Genomic DNA, 22,420 nt, shown 5'->3' with positions numbered 1-22,420 from the left:
CAGTAGCCTCTCCTGTGGGTATGGAGGACATGTGATCATCCATGTAATGTTTCTTGCCCTTGTGTACTACCATAGAGAAGTCAAACTCTAAAATCAGAAGCAACCATCTAGCTATGTGTCTTGTAGTGCAAGGTTTATTTACAAGATAAAGCAAAGCTTGATGGTCCACAAAGAAGGTGAAAGGCATAGCCAAAAGATAATGCTATAGCAAATACCATGGCTAGTCCTTCCCTCTCCATCTCGTGAAGTAGTTCATCTCTGTATTCATGAGTTGTCTGCTAGCAAAGCTCACTGGATAGTCAAGATTGTGCTCACTAGGCTAGCACAAAATAGCTCCCATGGCAAACTTTGACGCATTAATGTGTATGTGGAATGCTATGTTCCTTGAGCTCGTAGAATAGCTCCAGTAGTGAGAGCATTTTTTAGTTCCTCATAAGCGCGTTGGAACTTCTTGGTCCACTCGAATATGATCAGCAACTTGTAAAGTGATCTAGCAATCAATGTGTAGTTTAAGACAAAGCATTGATAGTACCCTATGTGTCCCAAGAAGCACTGAACTCCCTTATAATGTGTTGGTGGTGGCAAGTTGATAATTACCTTGATTTTAGAGAATTCAATGGCAATGGCATTCTTGGACACCACATGCCCTAGGATACATCCATGTTTTACCCACAATTGGTACTTCAAGGGGTTTAAAGAGAGACTATATAATTTACACTGTTCAAAGACTACACGAAGCTTATCTAGGTGTTCCGCCCAACTAGAGTATATACATAGGTCATCAATATGTCCTTAAAGATGGTGTACATTAGATGTTGAAAGGTGGTAGGTGCGTTAGTCAGTCCAAATGGTATGACTATGTAAGCAAACACGCCCCATTCTGTGGTGAATGCCATCTTATGTCTATCATCATGGTGCACTTTAACTTGGTTATAACCTAAGAATCTATCCAAGAAAGTGTAGGATTCTTTTCTTGCTACCCTCTCTAGCATGTGGTCTGTGTAGGGAAAAGGGTAATTGTCTCTCTTAGTCACTGCATTGACTTTCTTGTAGTTCTCACACACTCGGATCTTGTTGTTCTTTTTCAGAATTTCCACAATGGGTGACACCCAGCCCGTGTGCTCCATCTTGTAAATGAATTTGGCCTCTAATAGTTTATCAATCTCTTCCTTTACAACATGAGCATGCTTCAGATTCATCGGGTAAGGTCGCTACTTCACTGGAGTCGCATCAGGAGTCATTGGGATGTTATGCGTTATGACCCTCAAATCAACTCAATTGAGTTCATTTATGGACCAAGCAGATATGTCTACATATTCTCGTGAGAGGGCAACAAGATCCGACTCCTCTTGCTTAGTCAAGTCATCACCTATAAATATAGGTCAAGGCTTTTTCCCTTCCCCTGCTAAGTTGGCCTCCTTGACCTTGGCATGCCCTTCAATTGGTTAACTTGCATGTCCATGTCTCTTCGCTCCCAACAAGGTCACTACTGTGTCTCTTTTTTAAAACTTAGTGAAGCATTGTGGCAGGTCTTACAGTTTCTTTTGTTGTTCGACTTCTGAAGCGTTGTGGTAGGTCTTAGGGTTTCTTTTGTTGTTTGACTTCTAACCTATTTGGTTTTCCTCTCTTTTCCTCCCTCAACCGTCTGTATTGTAGATGGACCAGCAAGTCCCCTTTGGTGCATCGGGGTATCTTTGGGTCACTCTTAGAGCTTATTTTCAAATTCGATTTAAACTCACAACCCTTGCTAGAGCAAAGAGTTTCCCCTAGTGGTTATAGCTCTGAGGCTGATTTTGTTCTAAGGAGAGGTACGATGCTTGGTTGGGTCAATCCTGCTTGCTTATAGTCTATTACACCTAAGTGGTCCAATCAAGTGTGATTGCATTCTGTTATGAAGAATCCCTTCTCGATTATAAAGGCGTTGAATTTTGGAGGCTTGGAGTCCACTCTTATTTATTTGATTACTCTTTCGTCTATGTCGTACTATATCATCTCAGCCTCCTCTTCACTTTCCTCATTCTTGGAGTAGCAGTCTCTTCATACTCGTCACCTGAATCACAAAATTTTGACTGACTGTCATTGTCTAGACCTCTATTCTCATTTGTACTAATGCCCAATTGTACATCTTTAGATCATATACTTTATCCCATCACCATTTCGGTTCGTCCATGAGGACTTGGAGTGGCTTCAGATTAGCGGCTAGGTTACTGCCTAGCTCCCTCATCAAGTACTCAATAATCCTCTAGAGCTCAATTTTGTTAGAAGGAATATGGGAAGCGGCAAGAGTTTGTCATCTGCTAGGGCTTTTGGCCATCATGCAACATGGCATTGAATGAGGGGTCTTACCCTTCAATAGCTAGGATGTGATGGCTTTGTGGGACTCACCTGTTGTCCTTGCAACTTGCTTATAATCCTCTTCTTCATCCGAAAATAGAAAATTGATGATGGTAACTAGCACATGCATCCAATTCCGCTCGTCTTCAAGACAGGAAATATACTTTGTTAATGGCCCATACAAATTCTTGGCCTCTATGTCTCCCTTCAAGATAGAGAAGATGGAATCCAAGTTGACCGATGTGGTCTTCCAAGTGTCCATCTCAACTCTTGTTGCCTCTGACCTGTGGCCTAGGAATATAAGATTGTTACCCTAGTCTTTGATTACTCATGTGTTTCGCATCTAGGGTTGGCCTAGCAGAATGTCATAGTCTACTCCCTTCATAACTATGAAGCTCACTGAGAACTGAACACCCGCTATTTTCAAGGGCCAATCATTCAGTACTTTGAATGGCCTAACTTTCATATCATTAGCCAGTGTGACATTAAATGTTGCAGTCTCCACCAAGGCGGGTTACCCCAAGCTTGTAGGATTGCATGGCTAAACACAGTGACTCCCGCTCCTGTGTCTATGATCCCCTTTCTTGTGATGTCTCCTAATACTACCACTGGTAGGACTACATGCATCTCTGTGCCCTCCTAGAAAGCATTTATGCGAAAGGACTTAGGCACATTGAATTCAATGTTAGGCTTTGGTATCTATGTGGCTTGCGTCGTGGTCATGCAAATTGGATGCTCCTAGCTTGTTAGATCCCTCTACCCATTGCTTTAACTCTCGCCATAATGAGGAACTTTTCCTAAGCAGATCCCCCATTGGCAGAGCCATAGGGGCCGATATCAATATTGTAAGCAGGCCACTAGCTACTTGCCTTTCATTATGCGCTACACTCTTTTTCCATTGCACTTGGGCAATTTTTCTGCCTATGACTCCTAGGATTCATCTTTTCGGTGCTACATGGGGTGTGGATGCTTCTTTAGATTCAATGAGAGTAGGCGAGAGAGATGTGCTCACACTAGAAAACTTGTCGATCTTGTCTTCTAGGATGGGCTTGGCATCCTTTAGATGCTCTTCGGCTTCTCTCACCCACTCCTTAACCTTGTCAACCACTTCTAATTGGTACCTTGGATCAAGATATTCCCTAATCTTGGCACTCCCCTTCTCTACTATCTTGGGTGCTAAAGTCTCAGCCTCTGCATCTATGACTCACTTCCCTCTCGTCAATGTGGTCACCCTATCCATTTTTAGTGTTACTCTAGCATCATCCCTCTTTTTCTTCCTTCTCGATGAGTCTTCTTTCCTACTGAGGCTATATTTATATTTCTAGGTCCTAGCAATGAAATGCCGACCTGCTTTGTTTATGCTATGATCATAACATTTAATAAGATGGAAGTGGCCTTGCTATCAAGCATTTCGACTCCAAATAGTCCTAAAGGTACAGACGGCACAATAGTAGAGCTAGTGGATAGTTTTCATCTAGGGCATTCGATATGCAAATGAGTCATTCCAAACTTAGGGCATCTCAGGTCGGCCTTTTCTTGATTAGCTTACTCTTCTTCAGGGCAACGAGATGAGATGTACCCTGGGTGGCCGCAACAGCATGTGATTGGTTTCTAGTTTTGTCCTCCTAGGCCTCTACCCCTTCCTCGACCTAACGCCATCACTGGTACTGGTTTAAAATCCATTGGAATGGGATTTTCCTCTTCATCATAAGAGACATAAGGGTTTACATATGTATCATCTTTGTTCAGTTCCTTTACATAGTGTATCAAAGCGTTGCTTGATGGATGGGTCAAAAGGGTCCAGGTGGTCTAGGTATGCTTGTGGAGTTAATTTCCATCTTTGGGACAACTGGCTTGGCATCATTAGATAGTGGGAGATCTAGTGGATTTCCCCCTTCTGAAGTGTGGCAGTCTAGTTCCAAAGTAGTATGGCTGCCTATATGATTGTGGGTATGGCAATCTCCTCGATAAACAAAAATGTATAGCATCATAGCCAAACCTACAATAGTTGGCACAAGGTTTGGATCTAGGATTCATGCACTTGGATGGCATGCATTGCATGTGAGGTCAAGTAGGTCTTCTTATCATTTCTTGGAGCTTGGCCAACTCTAGATTTACATTAGGGGAATTTTGAGGTCTTGGAAATACCTTTGTATGCAATCCTAGAGAGAGAAAACATTTTAGAAAATAAAATCATTTTTTTATTTTCAAAAACTTTCATATTTTGATAAGTAAATATATATAAAAATTTTAATAAGTCATTGTCATGATATTATTGTGGTCACATCAAATCTAGAAAACTAGGCCGCCATAAAGGTGACAAAGATTGTCATAATGAAGATCTTACTCATCCTCATTCAAGTAAAGGTGACAAAGATTGTCATAGTGAAGATCTTACTCATCCTCATTAAAGTAAAAGCTAATATTCAATTTGAAATTTTTTCGACATTTGATTACTTCCCTCGATTCTCACTCTCTTCTTTCTTTCCCATCCTTCCTAGTTTCTTCTTCATTTTCCTTCTTATTTCTAATTTGCATACTTTTTCAATCCAATCTTCTAATTATATCCTTAGCTATGGATCAGTCATCCAATGTTCTCTGTAGCTCTAGTAAAAGGCATCTCTATCATCTTCATATTGAGTTGGATAGTGAGTATGAACCAATAAGGAAGATAAAAACTCAGGTTTGAAGGAAAGAAGAATCTTGATCTTTGGTTAGATGGAAGGCTATATCCCAAAGATCCTAGCAAAAATAGCACTCCACCTTTTTATAATAGCTCTTCATTGTTGAGGTTCATTGGTGATGGTTATAATGGGTTTCTAGGCTATACACTTAAACTTGGTTGCAGAAAAGGATGTCCTCAAATTAGAGAACCATCTTTTATCAAAACATAACAATGAGTTACTGTAGAAGCTAGAAGGCTATCAACAGAGGATTCATTTGTTGGAGAAATGCATCAAATCTTATCAATGAAAGCAAACTATTTTAGGACTTTGAAATCGACAAAAAGCTCTTAGAAATATTGAGAGTCTTAGACGAGGAGGAGGTGGTTGTAGTAAAAGAATCCAAGCAGCAAGGTACATTTTTTTCCACTTTAAAAATATGAAATATGACTTTGTTTATGAGTAATTGTATTGATTTGTGATGTTGATTTTGTTTGGGTCTCTTCTTCAACCCGAATGCAAGTGAAAGAGATGTTGAGAAATAGACAAATGATGTATGCTCCAAGAGGAGCTGTCCTGAATCCCATATGCACAGTGAGGAGAGTGGAACAACTCAAAGCCTATAAAGCATTGTACTTGACTATGAAATGAATACAATATCATGATGCTTTGTACTTTCAGTTAAGTGTCTGTCATTGTCAATTCTACACAAGATTGTGTTTATGAGTCCAAGCTAATCTATCTTGGAACTTAATTCACTTGTGTCATAGTTTATCTCTACTTGTCCATGTCATTATGAACTTGGTCTTCATCTTTGATCCACCATAGCTTGTGTCATGTCCTAGATCCACATCATTTAACATGGTATCAGAGCCCAGTTGCGCATGGCACAGCTCATACTCTGAATCTCTAGTCTCTCTTCACCTCTGGTAATCTCTAACCAGCCCACATTCAACTCATACCTCCAGTTTCAACTTCAAATCTTAGTTGGACCTTGTGGCAGCCATAGCCAGACTGCACCTACCCACCTTGGAGCACTTGGATCTCTCTCTACGGGCCGTATCTTCAAGTGAATCCTTCTGGAAGTATCTTCCCTTTCTCTAGGCGCTTCAGCCTATCACATTGGACAACAACATTAGCATCCACAGCAGGCAGCATTGCGCGATTTCCTGAAACTGCGCAGTCTGAAACTGCGTGACGGTTTGTACAGCTGCATGCACAATACGCAGCGCAATCGACGCAGCAACCATAGGGCTTTTGTAGCCCATGACATAAGCTTCATGGCCATGTAAAAATTTCTGAGAATGATCAAGTGTGTAATGCACACAGACCAAAAAACCAGGCTGCTACAGAAACCCTAATCCAGGAAGCCATATCCAGAAATTTGGAAGCTTGGAAACCTTATTCCTCTTTCTCATTACCATCATCAACAGTGATTTTGATCACTGAGGAATACTCTCTGAAGCTCATTACTAGTCTGGAAGTGTCCAAGGAAGCTCAGAAGCCACCCACGAAATTCCTAAGAGGAAGCAGATCAAGTACCGACTAGTATCCATTAACACTCAACTAGTGTCGATTTGACACTGATTCTCTTGTGTCTCTTGACACATTAAAATACAATTTTTTGCTGGTTAATTGAAGATTAGCAACATGGCCGAGCTTGAGCAAATAACAAAGTTCAATGGAGAAGGCTTCCATGCCTGGAAGGAAAAGACCATGTATCACCTAATGCGGAAAGACTTGTGGGACCTGTTTGAAGATGATGCAGATAACAAGAAGGAAGATGATGAATATGGGTTCGTTGAAGAAGAACAGTTCAAATCCAAAGAATGGAAGAAGATGAATAATAAGGCACTAGGCATCATTGCCTGGGGACTAAGTGATGACGTGTTACATCATATATCTGGCATTAGAAATGCTAGAACCGCCTGGGAGGAACTTGATAAAATGTTTGGTACTCACGCAAAGAATTCAAAGGTAAAACTTCTCATGCAGTTTTATAAACTGGATATCAAAGATAGTGCTTCTATGACCATACACATTAATAAGTTTAAGAGTTTAAAAACTCAACTTGCATCTCTTAAAAAGAATATTGAGGAAGATGAAGCAATAGCCGTACTGCTTGCAAGTGTAAACAAGGATCCATATAAAAATCTTGTGTCCACTTTGAGTAATGTTCCAAGCCTCACACTTAAAGATATTGAGCACTCACTACTCAACGAAGAAGGCAAAGTAAAAACCAAGAATGCAAAAGACAATGTCTCATCATCTAGGGAAAATCTTTTGTACACCAAAGGAGCTGCTGGACCTAAAGGAAGAGGTCGAGGATTCATCAACACAATAACAAGGATCGGATTACATGTCACTATTGTGGTAAGACTGGCCATGTAGCCAGTGAATGTTTCCACAAGAAGAGAGCCCAACAATTACAAAGTGATCATCACCAGAACCAATACATGGAGGAAAAAGAAGAAGAAGAATATGCTTCCACTACCATCAACAACTCTGACAGATTGTTTTGAAGAACTTTCATTGTATCTCTCATATGTTAGTGAATTTGATTTATATAACCCTTGCCAAGATGTAAAGTCTCAAGCTTTAACTTGACTAGGCTGCCTATGAGCTAGTCTTCCGGGCCATATCATCATGAAGGGGAGGCAAAAGCCAGCAAGTGTAGGGACTCATCATTTGAGGGGGGGTGTTGAGAAATAGAAAAATGATGTATGCTCCAAGAGGAGCTGTCCTGAATCCCATATGCACAATGAGGAGAGTGGAACAACTCAAAGCCTATAAAGCATTGTACTTGACTATGAAATGAATACAATATCATGATGCTTTGTACTTTCAGTTAAGTGTCTGTCATTGTCAATTCTACACAAGATTGTGTTTATGAGTCCAAGCTAATCTATCTTGGAACCTAATTCACTTGTGTAATAGTTTATCTCTACTTGTCCATGTCATTATGAACTTGGTCTTCATCTTTGATCCACCATAGCTTGTGTCATGTCCTAGATCCGCATAATTTAACAAGAGATTCTTTGAAAGCATCTCGGTTTTATTATCATCTTCTTCCTTCAGTAGTTTCAAAATATATTTTGGAGAAAAAGAAATTTTAAAAGGCAAAGAAACAATGCTTGGAGTAATTTATAAAAAATCTCTCTTTCGATATACTGAGTTAGTGCAGAAGACACTAGATAATATTGGTATTAGTTGAGATGCTTATATACAATTTTTTCAGCTTTTACAATCAAATATGAAGGAGGGACAAGTACGTAATTGCATACTTCCAAGGCTATTTGTGATTAGAACTATTAGACAGAGAGTGAATAACAAGGTAATGGAGATTCTGGGTAAGCCTTTCCATATCAAGGCTACAAGAAAAAGGAAGTTGTATTCAGTGAATTTAACAATATTTTCCTTGACTTGCCCATCCTACAATGCTTAATCACTAGATTCTATGACTTGTTACTAGAAGAGGCACATGGAGTGGCTAGATTTGTGGTTAAACTTGATGAAAGTGAGATTCTGCAATATACAAAACTAGAGAGGGTCTCTATTACCTTGATGAATAGAGCACATATATCATATCATCACAATCACTCAATGTCATTTAGTGTTCCATCGGAACACAACATTTGGTGGCTAGGAGCATTTGAAGTAGATATAGAGGATTTTGATATATTGTATTGGGTTTTTCATCGAACACCAATACCTAATGTTATTAAGAGACAACAAGCAGGAGAAGAGCTATTTGTTGAAGGATTTGGGAGCTATAAGATTTGAGTGGCACATAGTTGGTGACTTAAAGATACTTAAATGTGCGTACAATGTATCAAAGGGTGCCAACTTTGGATCTCCTTGCCTATATTGCATGTCCCTAGCCATAGAGTTGAACTCAAGCAATTGGAATAGAGCTCCTTCTAGGCACAACAAGGATCCACAATTTAAGCCAGTAGTCCTAGATATTCCTTTAGTGAATGCCTATATCTACACACTTCATGCGCTTTGTAGGATAATTGAAAAGCTTGTTCATCTTTATATAGGATTTGCATGGAAGCTGAAGCCATTATTAGCTAGAACAGATGCTATAACAAAGATTAAAAAAGTCTTATGTGCAATTGGATTGTATGGTGGTAATGTGCGTTAGGTTTCTCTTATCCATGAAAGGCCTCTTCGTGTTCCATACGACTAAGGCCTGCCATTATTCTATTGTGATGTATGAAACACGATTGGTATTATGTTCACTTCTCCCAATGAGGCCTCCTGGCATTTCATACGACTTGAGCTTGCATTGTTTCCCTCGTGTTGTATGAAACACGATATGGTGTTAACTTCCCTGTTTTGAAACACCTCTTCGTGTTTCATACGTCTTGTGAATTGTTTTATTGTAATTGGATTTAGACTATTAGATTACTATTTGCTTGCTACTTAGTGATTGTAGATGAATTGATATTTCAAAGGAGATATTTCCTAATTTATTTGTATTATTATTTTTTTAATGTTTCAGATGGCTAGAACTAAGGCCACTGCAAGGAAGCAAAAAGTTGATCCTAAAGGTCTTGCTTCAAAGATCCATCAGTCCTCCAAGCCTTCCAAAGTTACAAGGAAATCAAAGCCAAGAAGAAGGTTCTCACAACGTGTGAGGTGCCTTAAAGAGATTAGAATTGCAATGAAGGCTCTGAATAATGCAATTCCAAAGTTGTCTTTTCAGAGGCTTGTTAGAAATATGTGACAAGCCTAGTCTACATAGTTTTAGATGGACTAGGGCATGTCTCAACTGTATTGAGGAGGCTACATAGGATCTTTTGATTGAGTTTTTCCAAGATTCTTATATCTATGTTGCTCATGCACATAGGCTTATGCTTTATGATAATTCTCAGGAGATTGAGATACATGTTTTCAAAGGTCATTGAGCCAGTACCTCTTTCTGATGTGACGGCTTTCAATATTTTAAATGTGCCTCCATATAGAAAGAAGAAAAATGATCCTAGTCTTAAGGTTGAAGATGTTACACATGTAAAGGACAGAAGACAACATGAGAAAGAGGAAAAGGCCACAGTAGAGCACGGAGATGGAGGGAGTATAAAAGAAAGAAGGAAGAAGAAAAGGAAGCAAAACAACTCCCATCTTTTGAAGAGGAGTTGTCTACCCTTCTTGAAAGGGTTGACCCTAAGGGCTTCAATGTTTTTTACTTTTTACCAGGTGATATTAACAAGAGATCTGATATGGTATTTTTGGACTTTGATTGTGTTCAAATTCTTAAGAATAAAGTGAGAGAAGTAAGTGACTCGATTCTTCTTGTTGGGATGAGATATAGTTTACCAAAATTTGTTTTTACTCACCATATTTTTCTAGCAATAGACTTTCATGTTGATGCTTACTATCTCCATTCCTTTGCTAGGTGTGCAATGCATGAGCTCCCCTTTGATATATAACAAAAGATTGAGATTCTTGATCCATCTATCTCATACTATATGAGGAGTGAGCTTGATGCAAGTGCTTTTGACCATTGGTTCAATTCAATTGACTTTGAATATTTGGAGCTTCTTTTAATTCCATACAATAAAAACTTGATTGGAATATATTGTGTGGAGAGGCAATGTTTCCTCATCAATTCTATAAAAGAAAGCCATCGAAATGTCAAGTTGTAAGTTATATAATCTAGGGTCTCCTTGATATTTTGATATTTTTGTTGCAGGTACTCTAAATATTTTGATCTTTCTTTTGTAATAACTCTAAATTTTATTGCCTTTTTTATTAATATGGTTGGAACATATTACAAAGAAATTTTATTCTAAAAACTACCATAAACAAGTTTCTTAGTTTTACTTTAAATTGTTGATTGCAATGTCCTCATCAGGATGATAGTTACTCTTGTGACTAGAGAGTAATTGTAAATGCCAGAAGATTGGTTCAGTTTATTTATCTCAATGATTATAAACTTATAAAGGTACATACTAAAATTTAAGATAGAGTTTTATTGCAAAATAGTCCATTGTAAAAAATAACAATGAACTAAAATTATTTTCTTACAAACGTATGACAGTTTACAAGGGATAGCTATACAAGTGAGCATGCTTGGTATATAGATAACATCAATATTTCACGAAGGTATTTATTATTATGTTGAATTACACCTTTAATGTATCGAATGCATCCTTGATCTTTATTATTTCTTCAAACTTTGATTATACATGTTCACTAGAAATTTATTATAGAGACTTTCTACTTAAAGTTCATCTTATGAAACACGATTTATTAATCTCAAGATAATGCTTGTGGCCAGTATTCAGGTTTCATATGTCATAGTCTACTTCTAATGCAAAAACTTCATGAAATCTATTTTTCCATTTGAAACATGATCGTGCCTATGTGTATTGCAATTGTTGGTGCTTTTTTTGCATTTCATAAGTTAAAACTTATTTTCTAAATCATGTTGACATATTGTTATGAAATTCACATTTCTCTCTAGTTCCGTAGTATTTTTAGTATGACAAGAACAAATAAAACTACCAAGAAGGAGAAAAAAATCCCAAGAAACTACCATAGAGTTTACTAGGCTTCTCTCCTAGCCAACAAACTACCTAACTGAGTGAAACTGAGGAGAACATTTTTTGAAGATGTAAGATGTCTAAGGGAATTAAGGAAGGGAATGAAAGCTCTCAATCTTCTAATCCCAAAAATCCCATTTCAAAGACTTTGCAAGGAAACCTATGAGACAAACATGACCTCAATAGTATAAGGTGGACAAGGGCAACTCTTGACTACATCCAAGAGGTTACAAAGAATTCTTTTATTTTTCTCTCAAGATGCCTACATTTGTGGTGCTCATTCACATAGACTAAAACACTATTGAAAACCTTTTGGGCAATATTGTATCTTAGGAAAAATATTTATAATGTTTTTAAATATTTCTTTAAAAAATACCTACAATCAATGTTATAGTACAAATATACATAATTTCATGTCATGATTTTGAAAAATATCCTTAAAAGCCCTCATTTTTAAAGAATGTAAGGTTTTCATAGTTCTAAAAGAAAGCTAATTTCAACATCATTTTACTTTTTATGCTTGAAGAGCTTATAAATACACAATTATGGTCTTGATTTAAGTTCCATTAACAAATTAAAATATAAGTTTTCTCTTCTCAAGTGCATAATCTACTCCTTTTTGGCATTTTAACAAATATGTTTAATCTAGACATTTTATGCTACCTAAAGATTTTGTTAAATTTGAAAAAGTAAAAGTCTATTAGAAAAGTATGAGCTATTATATTTTATATTATCAATTTTATTAATATTTATTCATTGGCTCAATCTCCTATACACAAACATACACACTCCCCTCCCCCCCCCCCCCACACACACAAACAAACTCTCTCTCTCTCTCTCTCTCTCTCCCCCTCTCTCTCTCTCTCTCTCTCTCTCTCTCTCTCCCTCTCTCTCTCTCTCTCTCTCTCTCTCTCTCTCTCTCTCTCTCTCTCTCTCTCTCTCTCTCTCTTGGATGTGTTTAGGCATGTAATACATATAGACCCCTTGCAAAAGCTGTGCTCTTCACTCAACCAACTATTTTCACCTTTGTAAAGACTATAAAGAAGTCTAGCTTGTAATTGGATATAATTAATCCTTGAAACTAGGTATTTTAATTTCCTAGGTGATCAATGGGAGCCTTTTTTCCTATAGCCAGGAACCCTTTTTCCCTACAGTAAGGAAGATCAACAGTGTTGGTGTGGGTGGCCCACAATGTGTTTTTGGCTGGTTGGGGGGGGGGGGGGGGAGAAGTTCTAGCACCGCCCATAGTGTTGGCGTGGGTGACCCAAACAATGTTTTTGGGGTGGGGATTGGTGGGAGATTTTGGTGTTGGCAAAAGAGAGGGGGCATGGATTTGGCACCACTGGCGCTTCCATGGCACTAACTAATGCCATATAGTGTGGAACAATGATCATGAGGGAGGAGGGGGGTTCTCTATCCTCCTACTGATCGCTACTCTACAAGAATCATTCCTTCTCATCCTAATGATGCTCAAATGGTGCTTAAATACTCCAATGTCAGACTATAGGGAATTGCAAGGACATGAAAGAACGAAAAAAGCCCATCATGACATGTACGTGAAGTAAATGTTTACTTGGATCCCTATTTTGTGTGTTTTGATCTTTGCATAGTCTAGGAGAAATTTACTACTGAGAAAGGGGCAATAGGAAAATGTCATATTGGCCTTATGTGTACTATTTGTCTTAATTCTAATGCACTACATCAAATCTCTCAAAAAAAGTAAAAATTTTCTCCCATTTTGATGCAATGCATTAGATCTTGCTAAAATCATGTCAAATAACTATCCTTTATTATTAAGTTCAATCTTAAGTATGAGAAAATAAACTTTTTTCCCATATTCTTGATGCAATGCATCAAATATTCATGAAATTATATCAAACAATTGACTTTTTGACTATTTATTCCAATCAAACATAAAATTTGATTATAATTATGCAAAATATATGATATTTTCTATTGGCATTGATGTAATGCATCAAATCTCATATTATTTATATAAAATTGGAGCCTTTTGCCCTTGGGTTTTTGATGCGATGCATCAATTCTCAAAGAAATAAGTTGAAAATTCAAGCTTCTCAAACTTGATCCTAATGCATTGGATTAGTTTTTTTTCAAATATTATTTGATATTTCTTACTTGTATACTTTGCTAGCTTTTTCGATTTCATTCAAAATTTGATGCATTTTGTATATAGCAATTAGAAATATAGTTGCAAAAAATACCTGCACATAAAATGTATGGTCATTTGTTATAAGTTGATTTAATTTGAATTACCAATAGTAAAAATGGATAGAGTGTGCCTTGTCTATCGTGGTTGAAAGAATCATATTGGCCCAATGTAATAATTTAAGTTAGTTTTCCTATTGAGATGCAACAAGGATGATCAAAATGAGAGTTTATAATACTAGTGCTATAAACAAATTTAATTCCCCAAAAATATAATTCATTTGAATGGCCATATAAATTAATAAGGTAAATGTAGTCATTGAAGTGATACACAACACATGTTGAAGATCGTTATTACACTAATAATTAATAATTTGTATGTCCCTAACAATAATAAGTGAACCACTACACCACATATTATAATTTGTTGTAGCCTTCTAAACCTTTAAAGGGGAAAAAAGTGAGTATACACATATCTCACATCAATTCTATTGGTTGCTTCAACTATACCATGAGAGAATTCTATATGGTTTTCATAAACCTTCAACATTTTAAATCAAGATTTAGTAAATTAGCCACAACCTTATATACTTAGACTTCAAGCTACAATCATGTCATTATTATTATTATTATTTGGTGTTTATTGATAAGAACTATTAATAGGGCTCAATAAATTAATGATCACAACTTCCCTGTTTGCATAGAATGATATTTCATGCTCAAGCTCTTGAAAACCATCTACATCATAACTTCAAGATCATATTTACACAACTTAGAACTCATGAAAAAGGGGTTAGCTAGAAGAGACATTTCTTTTCAAGTATTTTACATGCAAAAAGATATTGAATTATACTATTAAAAAAGAATGGACTTGGTTTTAAAAAAAGACTTGCTTAAGTGCCAAAGTTGAAGCAAACAAGCTAGGTCATTAGCTTCAATCTTACGAGTCATACATGCTACTCTTCTTTTCAAGACCTTTTAGTCTATCTAAGAGGATAATGTAAATTGTAAGGGTATTACTATGACAATTTAAACAATATTTATAGATTGCACTAAGTTATTGATGAGTTACTAAGAAGAAAACTACAAAATAAGGAATTTTTAAAAAATTCATGCTTATAGAAATATTTAATTAGGTATACATATTGAAAATATAATGCTAAAAGTTAGATATTCTTATAGATTACAAATTAATCAATATACTAAAATTATAAAATATTAGTAAATTTAGAAACTAAATATATTCAATTTTTACCATGTTTCAAAAATCCATTGATTTCTTATAAATTTTAAGGGAATGTTAGGGACTCTCCTAAGGAGAAACATGCAACTTACCCAAAAGGTTTGCAACTTTGTTTTAACTTTTATGATAAGAAAATGGTCATTTTGAGAAGGCTAAGATATAGATCTTCAAAGGTTCTTGAGTCAATCCCTTTAAAATGCTTGAAAAAATGCCTCCAATGCCTGATGATCTTCTTGCCACTTCTTATGATGATGCTTGAAATCTCTGCTTTCGTTTGTTGATTTAAGGGTTCTTCATCAACATGTTAGTAATTCATGCGATTGGAGAGTAATTGTGAATGCTAGAGGATTAATTTGTTTCATTTTTCATAATGATGACAAAATTATAAAGGTAACATTAATGAAATATAACTTAAAGGTATAGTTTTACTCAAAAGCTAGGCCATTGCAAAATAAAGTAAAATAATTCTCTTTTTATTCATATGTATACATGCACTCTTGTAGGGATTGTTACAATAGTGAACATGTATGGGTTTGAGGGCAAAGCTATTGAAGTATGCAATGACTACCAATACTAAGCTACAACAAGAGAAAGATATTCAAGAAAACAAGAATATTCACAAGAGATCAATGCTAGAGAAGGATAAAAAGGATGCAAAAAACGATGCAAAGAGGAAGGTAAGCATGGAAAAGATGGATAAGCCAAAAATGTGTCTAGGAAGAGTATGGAAGTGCAAAAAGAAAAACAGGTGCCCAAAACTACACTAGATGAAGGTGTGTCCTCAACACCTACATCACATAAGATTTTTAAGAAAGCACAATAGGCTCCAAATGACACCTAAAAAGAATGTCACTCTTAAGAAAAGACCTCACTGAAAGCAATAGTTTTTGTATCTCCTTGTAATATTCATGCATGTGATTATGATGAAAGAAAAGAGAGTTTTTCTTCAATATCTATGCTTGTAATTATGTTGACAGTAAATAGAGATTTACTTCACTATCTCTATGGTGTATACTCTTCTCCCTTCTCTTTAATATCTAATGTTTGGACACAAATGTCAAATATTTACACAAGTTTGTATAATATAATGTAGAAACTTACCCTTTTCACATTAAGTTTGAACATAAGTGAGCTTGGAAAATCAATTACTTCATTTTGCAATTTCGCCCTTAGTTGATGGAATATACATGACTACCTTACAAGTTATCTTGCCTTCTATTCTAGTATCCCATCCTTCATCAACAAATTGCAAGACATATGCTAGTATTTTCACTGAGAACATGGCCATTTATTTCCCTATTGTGGCATTAGAATAGAAGTCCACAAACGCATCATAGATATAGATCAACTAGATCTTGCTTAAAGCATATTTAAGACATGAAGCTTCAATGCTCGTCATATCTCAAAAAATATTTTGCACATAAAGTTATTATTAGTGGTTGGGCTTGGAAAAAACCATCAAATATTGAATAGGAAAAGACAAGGGGGATATTATACCCCCTTGGCAATACTATGAGGGCAAAACACAAAAATAATCTCAAATGCTCTACAAGTTGAAAATTTTTCCTATCTTTGTACATTTATTCTCTATTGCAACCATGCAAAACATCAATAACATCAACAATAGATTCATACTTGTTATTTCTCAAGATTAGATGAGTAGACATCTACAAAACACATGAATTTTATCAACAAGATAAACATTAGGGATTAAATTGTTATAACTAGGTCTATGCATTGGAAGGTTTTAGGTTGTAGCTTGTAATGCAACTCTCTAAATATAAACACATATTATGGTAGTACTTCTTTTACAGTACTCTTGCTTGCTCCAAGTCTAAAGTCTTTGATTCTATCCTTCAAAGTAGAGATAAATGAGCTCTCACATATGCCTTTTTTAGTGTCTTACCAACTACATGGTAATCTAGCTATCTCTACTACTTATAGTAGGAATGCTTTTTCCATCATTTTGAAATGAATTAAACATTAATATGGATGTAATATGAGAGCTTGGGCACCTTGTTGAAGGTCAAAAAATTATACCCATGAATACCAAAGAGGTAGAAAAAGGCACAACCCAAAGGAGGAAAAAATATGGGAGGAAAAAAAGGCACAAGTTATTTTCTGATTGTAATTTAGATTCCATCATGATTGTTATGGAATTACAATTATATCATTAATGTAAATTAGAGTGAAGCATATGCCATTAATGTAAGCAGTGTCATTACCATGACCACAAGAGTTATCATTTAGATATTTAGATCAAGACATCATGATTATGAATGTTTATATGTTTTTAAGAAAAATGCCAAAAATAGATTTTTCATTTTTTGAAAATAGGAGTTTTATAATGGAGGATTTGCTTTGATTGGCCTAGAGTTCTCCGTCTTTGTATATCCTAAAGGGATACCTTGAGACCTCAAAATTACCCTAATATGTAAGCAAATAACAATTGACTTGGGAAGATTATCTCCCCATTTTAGGGTTCTCTTAAAGGAGTGCTAAGCATATGACTATAGTGTCTACTACATTGTACTTATGTATAAATTTTACTCTTGATCACCAATCATGGTGGAACTTGCCAAGGAGAAAATCCAACATGTAAGAAAAAAAACCTTCCATGCCATTTTGAAATACTAAAATTAGCACACTAAAATGTTAAGCAAGATCAAGACTATTGTAAGAAGTGACATAGATGTACTATCACTTTTGAAGAGGCTAACAAGGTCTACTTGCAAACTTGAGAAGATTTAAAAAGTTTAAAGTTTATGTTTTCTCCAAGGTATTATGGCCCACTCACAATCCTTAAACATATTGGTGCAATTTCCATCGAGTTAGATCTGTCATCCTTTAATAGAGTCCTTCTACTCTTTCATATTAGTGAATTGCAAAAAGCAACTCAGTAATGATGAAAAGTTAATGGATGAAGGGTTTTAATATATATCAATGGACCACCACTTTAACCTCATAAGCTACAATAGATCTTGGATTTTCATGACTATCATACATATAATCATGTTCATAAACAAGTGTTAGTCTAGTGGAAGGATAGACTTGAAGGGACTTGAGAAAACATTACTACACTCAAGAAAATATTTTCCTATTTAATTTTTGAGGACTAAACACCTTTTGAAAGGTATGAATGATGTCAAGACAAAGGTCCTAAGTGGATATGGTTCATGAGATAGCTCGATTGTATTATTTATTCTAGGCACAAAAGGTGATATGCTAAGGTATTGAAGGGGTTAAGGGATGAAAGGATAGCCCATGTTAGGGCATAGAATGGTAGGAGATAAGTAGAACGGGACATGGAACAAAGATCAACGATGGGAAATTGGTGTGAGTGGACTCACCAAGGAAAATCTAAGTACAGAGTCCATAGATTTACCTAAATATATTGACATGATACCAAAATAGGCTATTGTCTTGAGTGGCTGGCACATTTAAAAAATTGTTCTCACTTTCATGTTTGTGAAGGTTATGGTTGCCATGCGTAAAGGTGCAATATGCATTGGCATGACAATACCATTTTTAGATAACTATCCACTACTTGAGGAAGATACTATTATATTATCCAAACTTATTCCTCGGGGGTGCATCTCCAAAGATATAAGTGTACCACACGCAATCAATAGAACAATTGTTGAATTTATCAAAGTTTATAGGTCTACATTTATGAAAATGTCTTCTTAATTACAATTTGACAAAATATATATAGGTTTGTTAAAGGAAAATAGGTCATATTGTTACCTTATAGCATGTAAAGAGATGGTATTTTTGAATATCTTTTGAATAAATGTGATATGGATGGTTTCTTATAGGTGCACCTCTCAAGCATAATCATTGATATTAACCAAACCACTTCCCAATGGTATCACAGATACTTAGTTAGATATAAAAAAGAATATATTGAACAATTGTAGTGGATTCAAAAGTTGTCAATTACTTGAACTTATGGCTATCTAATATTTGTATACTACTTAAAGTCAAATTAAGTACAAACATGAACGTATTTACTACATGGGGCAGTGTTTAGGAAACCCATGGCTTCCTTATTCTCATAGGGCTGGATGACACTGCGCAAATTTGCTGCATGAGGTGACTCATGAATTCTCGATTATCTCATTGATTTAGTGTAGATTGGCAACATTAAATAGTACAAGCAAGTAACTAGTCACCCATGCTACTTGTTTTTCATTTAGTGAGGACAACTACTTTGTAACCCCTAGGTAGTGCTATGATGACTTATTTATTTTATTGCTAGAAGAATATTCATTCATTTATTTAATTTTCATTTATCTATTCACTAAACATAAGAGTGACTTGTTGCATGTTATGCACAGTGGGAACACTGGTCACATTGTGTCTATTAGATAGATGGCAAGAAATTATTATGTTTTGCATTTCTAATAAGTAGATTATTAAATAGAGTTATCAAGTTACTTTTTTTCACTGATAAATAATAGAGGGATGTGATTATTATTATTTAGGTTTTACTATCATGTCTAGTTATTTCTATGCTCATGCATGAAATTATTTATTATTGTCATCATTTTTATACTCAGGTACAAGGGCAAGACAAACACTTTTATAATGTTTGATTTACTAGATAGGATCTAGAGAAACTAGCATATCCTTCATGGAAGCAAAAAGCCCAAAAGGATGCTTTTCATATCCTCATGCACAAAAGCTAAAAATTACAATTCCATGAATACATGAGGGAGTGCTTATTTATATAGTGGGGGAGATTGCACCCATTCCCTTGTGGTCCATTCTTGGCTCTCTATCTCTTGCTCAAATTGCATTCCATCAAATTTTTCTTTTAATAATTCCTTATTGTATAGTGAAGAAAATAGCATACAATGTCACATGTCTAGTTTAACAAAGTGAATTCACTTTCATAGAACATTGAGAGGTGAACATTAGTGTGTAAGAATGTTACTATCAAAAAGTGTATGAAAACATGTGTATATCTCCTAGGTTGGGATTGTATATAAAGTAAAAAGGGAAATGAAAATATGTTGAGATTTATGGAATCACACTCCTAAGACAACCTCTTTGTATGGAGCAGTAGGGCAAGGGACATGCAACAACTTAGGAGAAGTTGCACTTACTCCGTAGGCATAGTGAGGAAAGTGGTACCATCTTGCAACTATACAAGAGTGTACTTGACAATCATTTGAAAGGCAATGCTATTGTACTTTGTACTTTCAGTCTTGTCCATGTCTACTCAAGATTATGCTTATAAGTCCAAGTCAATTAATCTTGGAACCTAATTCACTTGAGTAACAATCAACGTATCCAATTTAAATTATCATGCTTCTTGTCATCACTAGATTCCCTCCTCCATACCTAAACCTTGCTCAAGGATCCATGTTTCTCAATATGGTATCAGAGCCATGGTGAGCTTGGTTTAGCCCTACCTGTTGGTCATTCAGCTCTCCTCAGTCATCCCTCAAATCAGCTTCACAAGAAGTCTTCATCTCCTACTTTATTTCCTTCCATGCACATTCTATTCTTCACAACTTCCATAGCCATCCATACCTACCTCACTTGGAGTAGTTGGATCTCCTCAACCAGGTGACATCTCATCCTGATTCCTTTTGGAAACATCTTCTTCTAATCATGTGCTTCTCTATCTTACATAAAACGCTCACATTGGTGCCTCCCCAGATCAGCATTGCATTTTTCATAGGTCACATGCCAATTTTGCAACCTTTTCCTATCGTACTACTCCGGTAGTCTCTCTCCCATAGTCTCCATGTATCACAATCCTCCTCACAAACATAGGGAAATGAAAGGGCATTACTCAAGCTACTCCTAGCTCAAATCTCAAGCCAAATGGTTCATTGTGCTAGCTGCACAGAGTAAAAAACCAAGTCCCTATCTTCAAACCCTAACTAGCAGCCATAGCCACTCAACTTCAAGATTATATTTCTCGACCCAATGCCACTCTGATGCATTGTACCACTGAAGTTCTAGCAAGATTGTCAAATCAAATCAGGAAGGAGGGGAAGACTCAACCATCAAAGTTCAACAAGCACAGTATCTTTTGATACTCATTAGTGCTTTTTGGCACTTGTGTCTCTTGCCACACCCAAGCAAGTCATTTGGTAGTCTAATTTGAGATTTTTGGTACTAATTTTCTATTGCTCCTACCATCCAATATAGGAAAATATTCACCATCATATCGCTTCAAAGGAACGGGCTTCCACACCTGGCAGACAAGGATCAAGTTGATCCTGATGAAAAAGGGCCTTTGGTCAATAACCAGTGGCCAAGAGAAGAAACATAGAGATGCTGCTCTTGCAACAGTATGGAAAAAGAATGATGACAGAGCCGAATCCATCATCGAGCTTGAGCTTGATGACAATTATATCCACCATGTGGACACATGTGATACATCTCAAGCCACTTGGGAACAGTTGGACACAACGTTTGTGGTGCCCAATCTAAATCTTCAAAATATGGATTGTTGATTGAGTTTTTCAAGTTGGATATTAAGGCTAATACATCCCTTGCAACTCACCTTAATTATATGGAAAGTTTGCGAACTCAACTTGCAAGGATTAACTTAAAAATGGAAGAAGACATATGCATTGGAGTCTTCCTCGGGGGTCTTCCTCCAGAATTTGGTAATGTCTCACCACACTAATTAGTATACCAAATCCAAATATTGTAGACATCAAAGCATCACTTCTTGAGGAAGAGAAGAAGCTCAAAGGTAAAGAGAAAGCAAGAACATGAAAGGAAGAACAAGTTCTCTATGTCAATAACAAGTACAAAGGGAAGAAAGACATTATTTGTGCCTTTTGACATTGAAAATTTTGATTATGCCAAGACAAGATCATAGAAGGCCTACCTAGAAACTACCAAAGAAGAAGAAGACCATGAAGAAGAAGAAGAAGAAGAAGAAGAAGAAGAAGAAGAAGAAGAAGAAGATACGCAAGATCAGAAGGACAAGCCTCATCAGTCCTTTTATTCCCACTATTTGGATCGACTTTTTAAAGCCTTCTATGTACTTGCATTAATGCTTCAATCATAAGCTTTGTAACCCTCATGTGACCTATGTACTATAGCTATAGACACTTAGTGAGGCCTTGTGAGACAATCTCTACCTTTATATGGTTGGTTTTTCCATGTCTACACTTAGCAAGGTTCTACTCATGACAACCTCTATATACTCAATACTTTTTACGATTGTAATTGAGGAGGGGTATTGAGATTTATGCAATCACACTCCTAAGACAACCTCTTTGTATGGAACAGTAGGGAAAGGGACATGCAATAGCTTAGAGAAGTTGCCTTTATCCCATAGGCACAGTGAGGAAAGTGGTACCATCTAGCAACTATAAAAGAGTGTGACAATCATTTGAAAGGCAATGCTATTGTACTTTATACTTTTAGTTTTGTCCATGTCTACTCAAGATTGTGTTTATGAGTCCAAGTCAAGATTGTGTTTATGA

The sequence above is a fragment of the Lygodium microphyllum genome, chromosome 11 (genome assembly GCF_053477565.2).
Source record: "Lygodium microphyllum isolate KBCC chromosome 11, Lygodium_microphyllum_v1.1.10, whole genome shotgun sequence".
Lineage (NCBI taxonomy): Eukaryota > Viridiplantae > Streptophyta > Polypodiopsida > Schizaeales > Lygodiaceae > Lygodium > Lygodium microphyllum.
Note: the sequence above shows the minus strand (reverse complement) of the source record.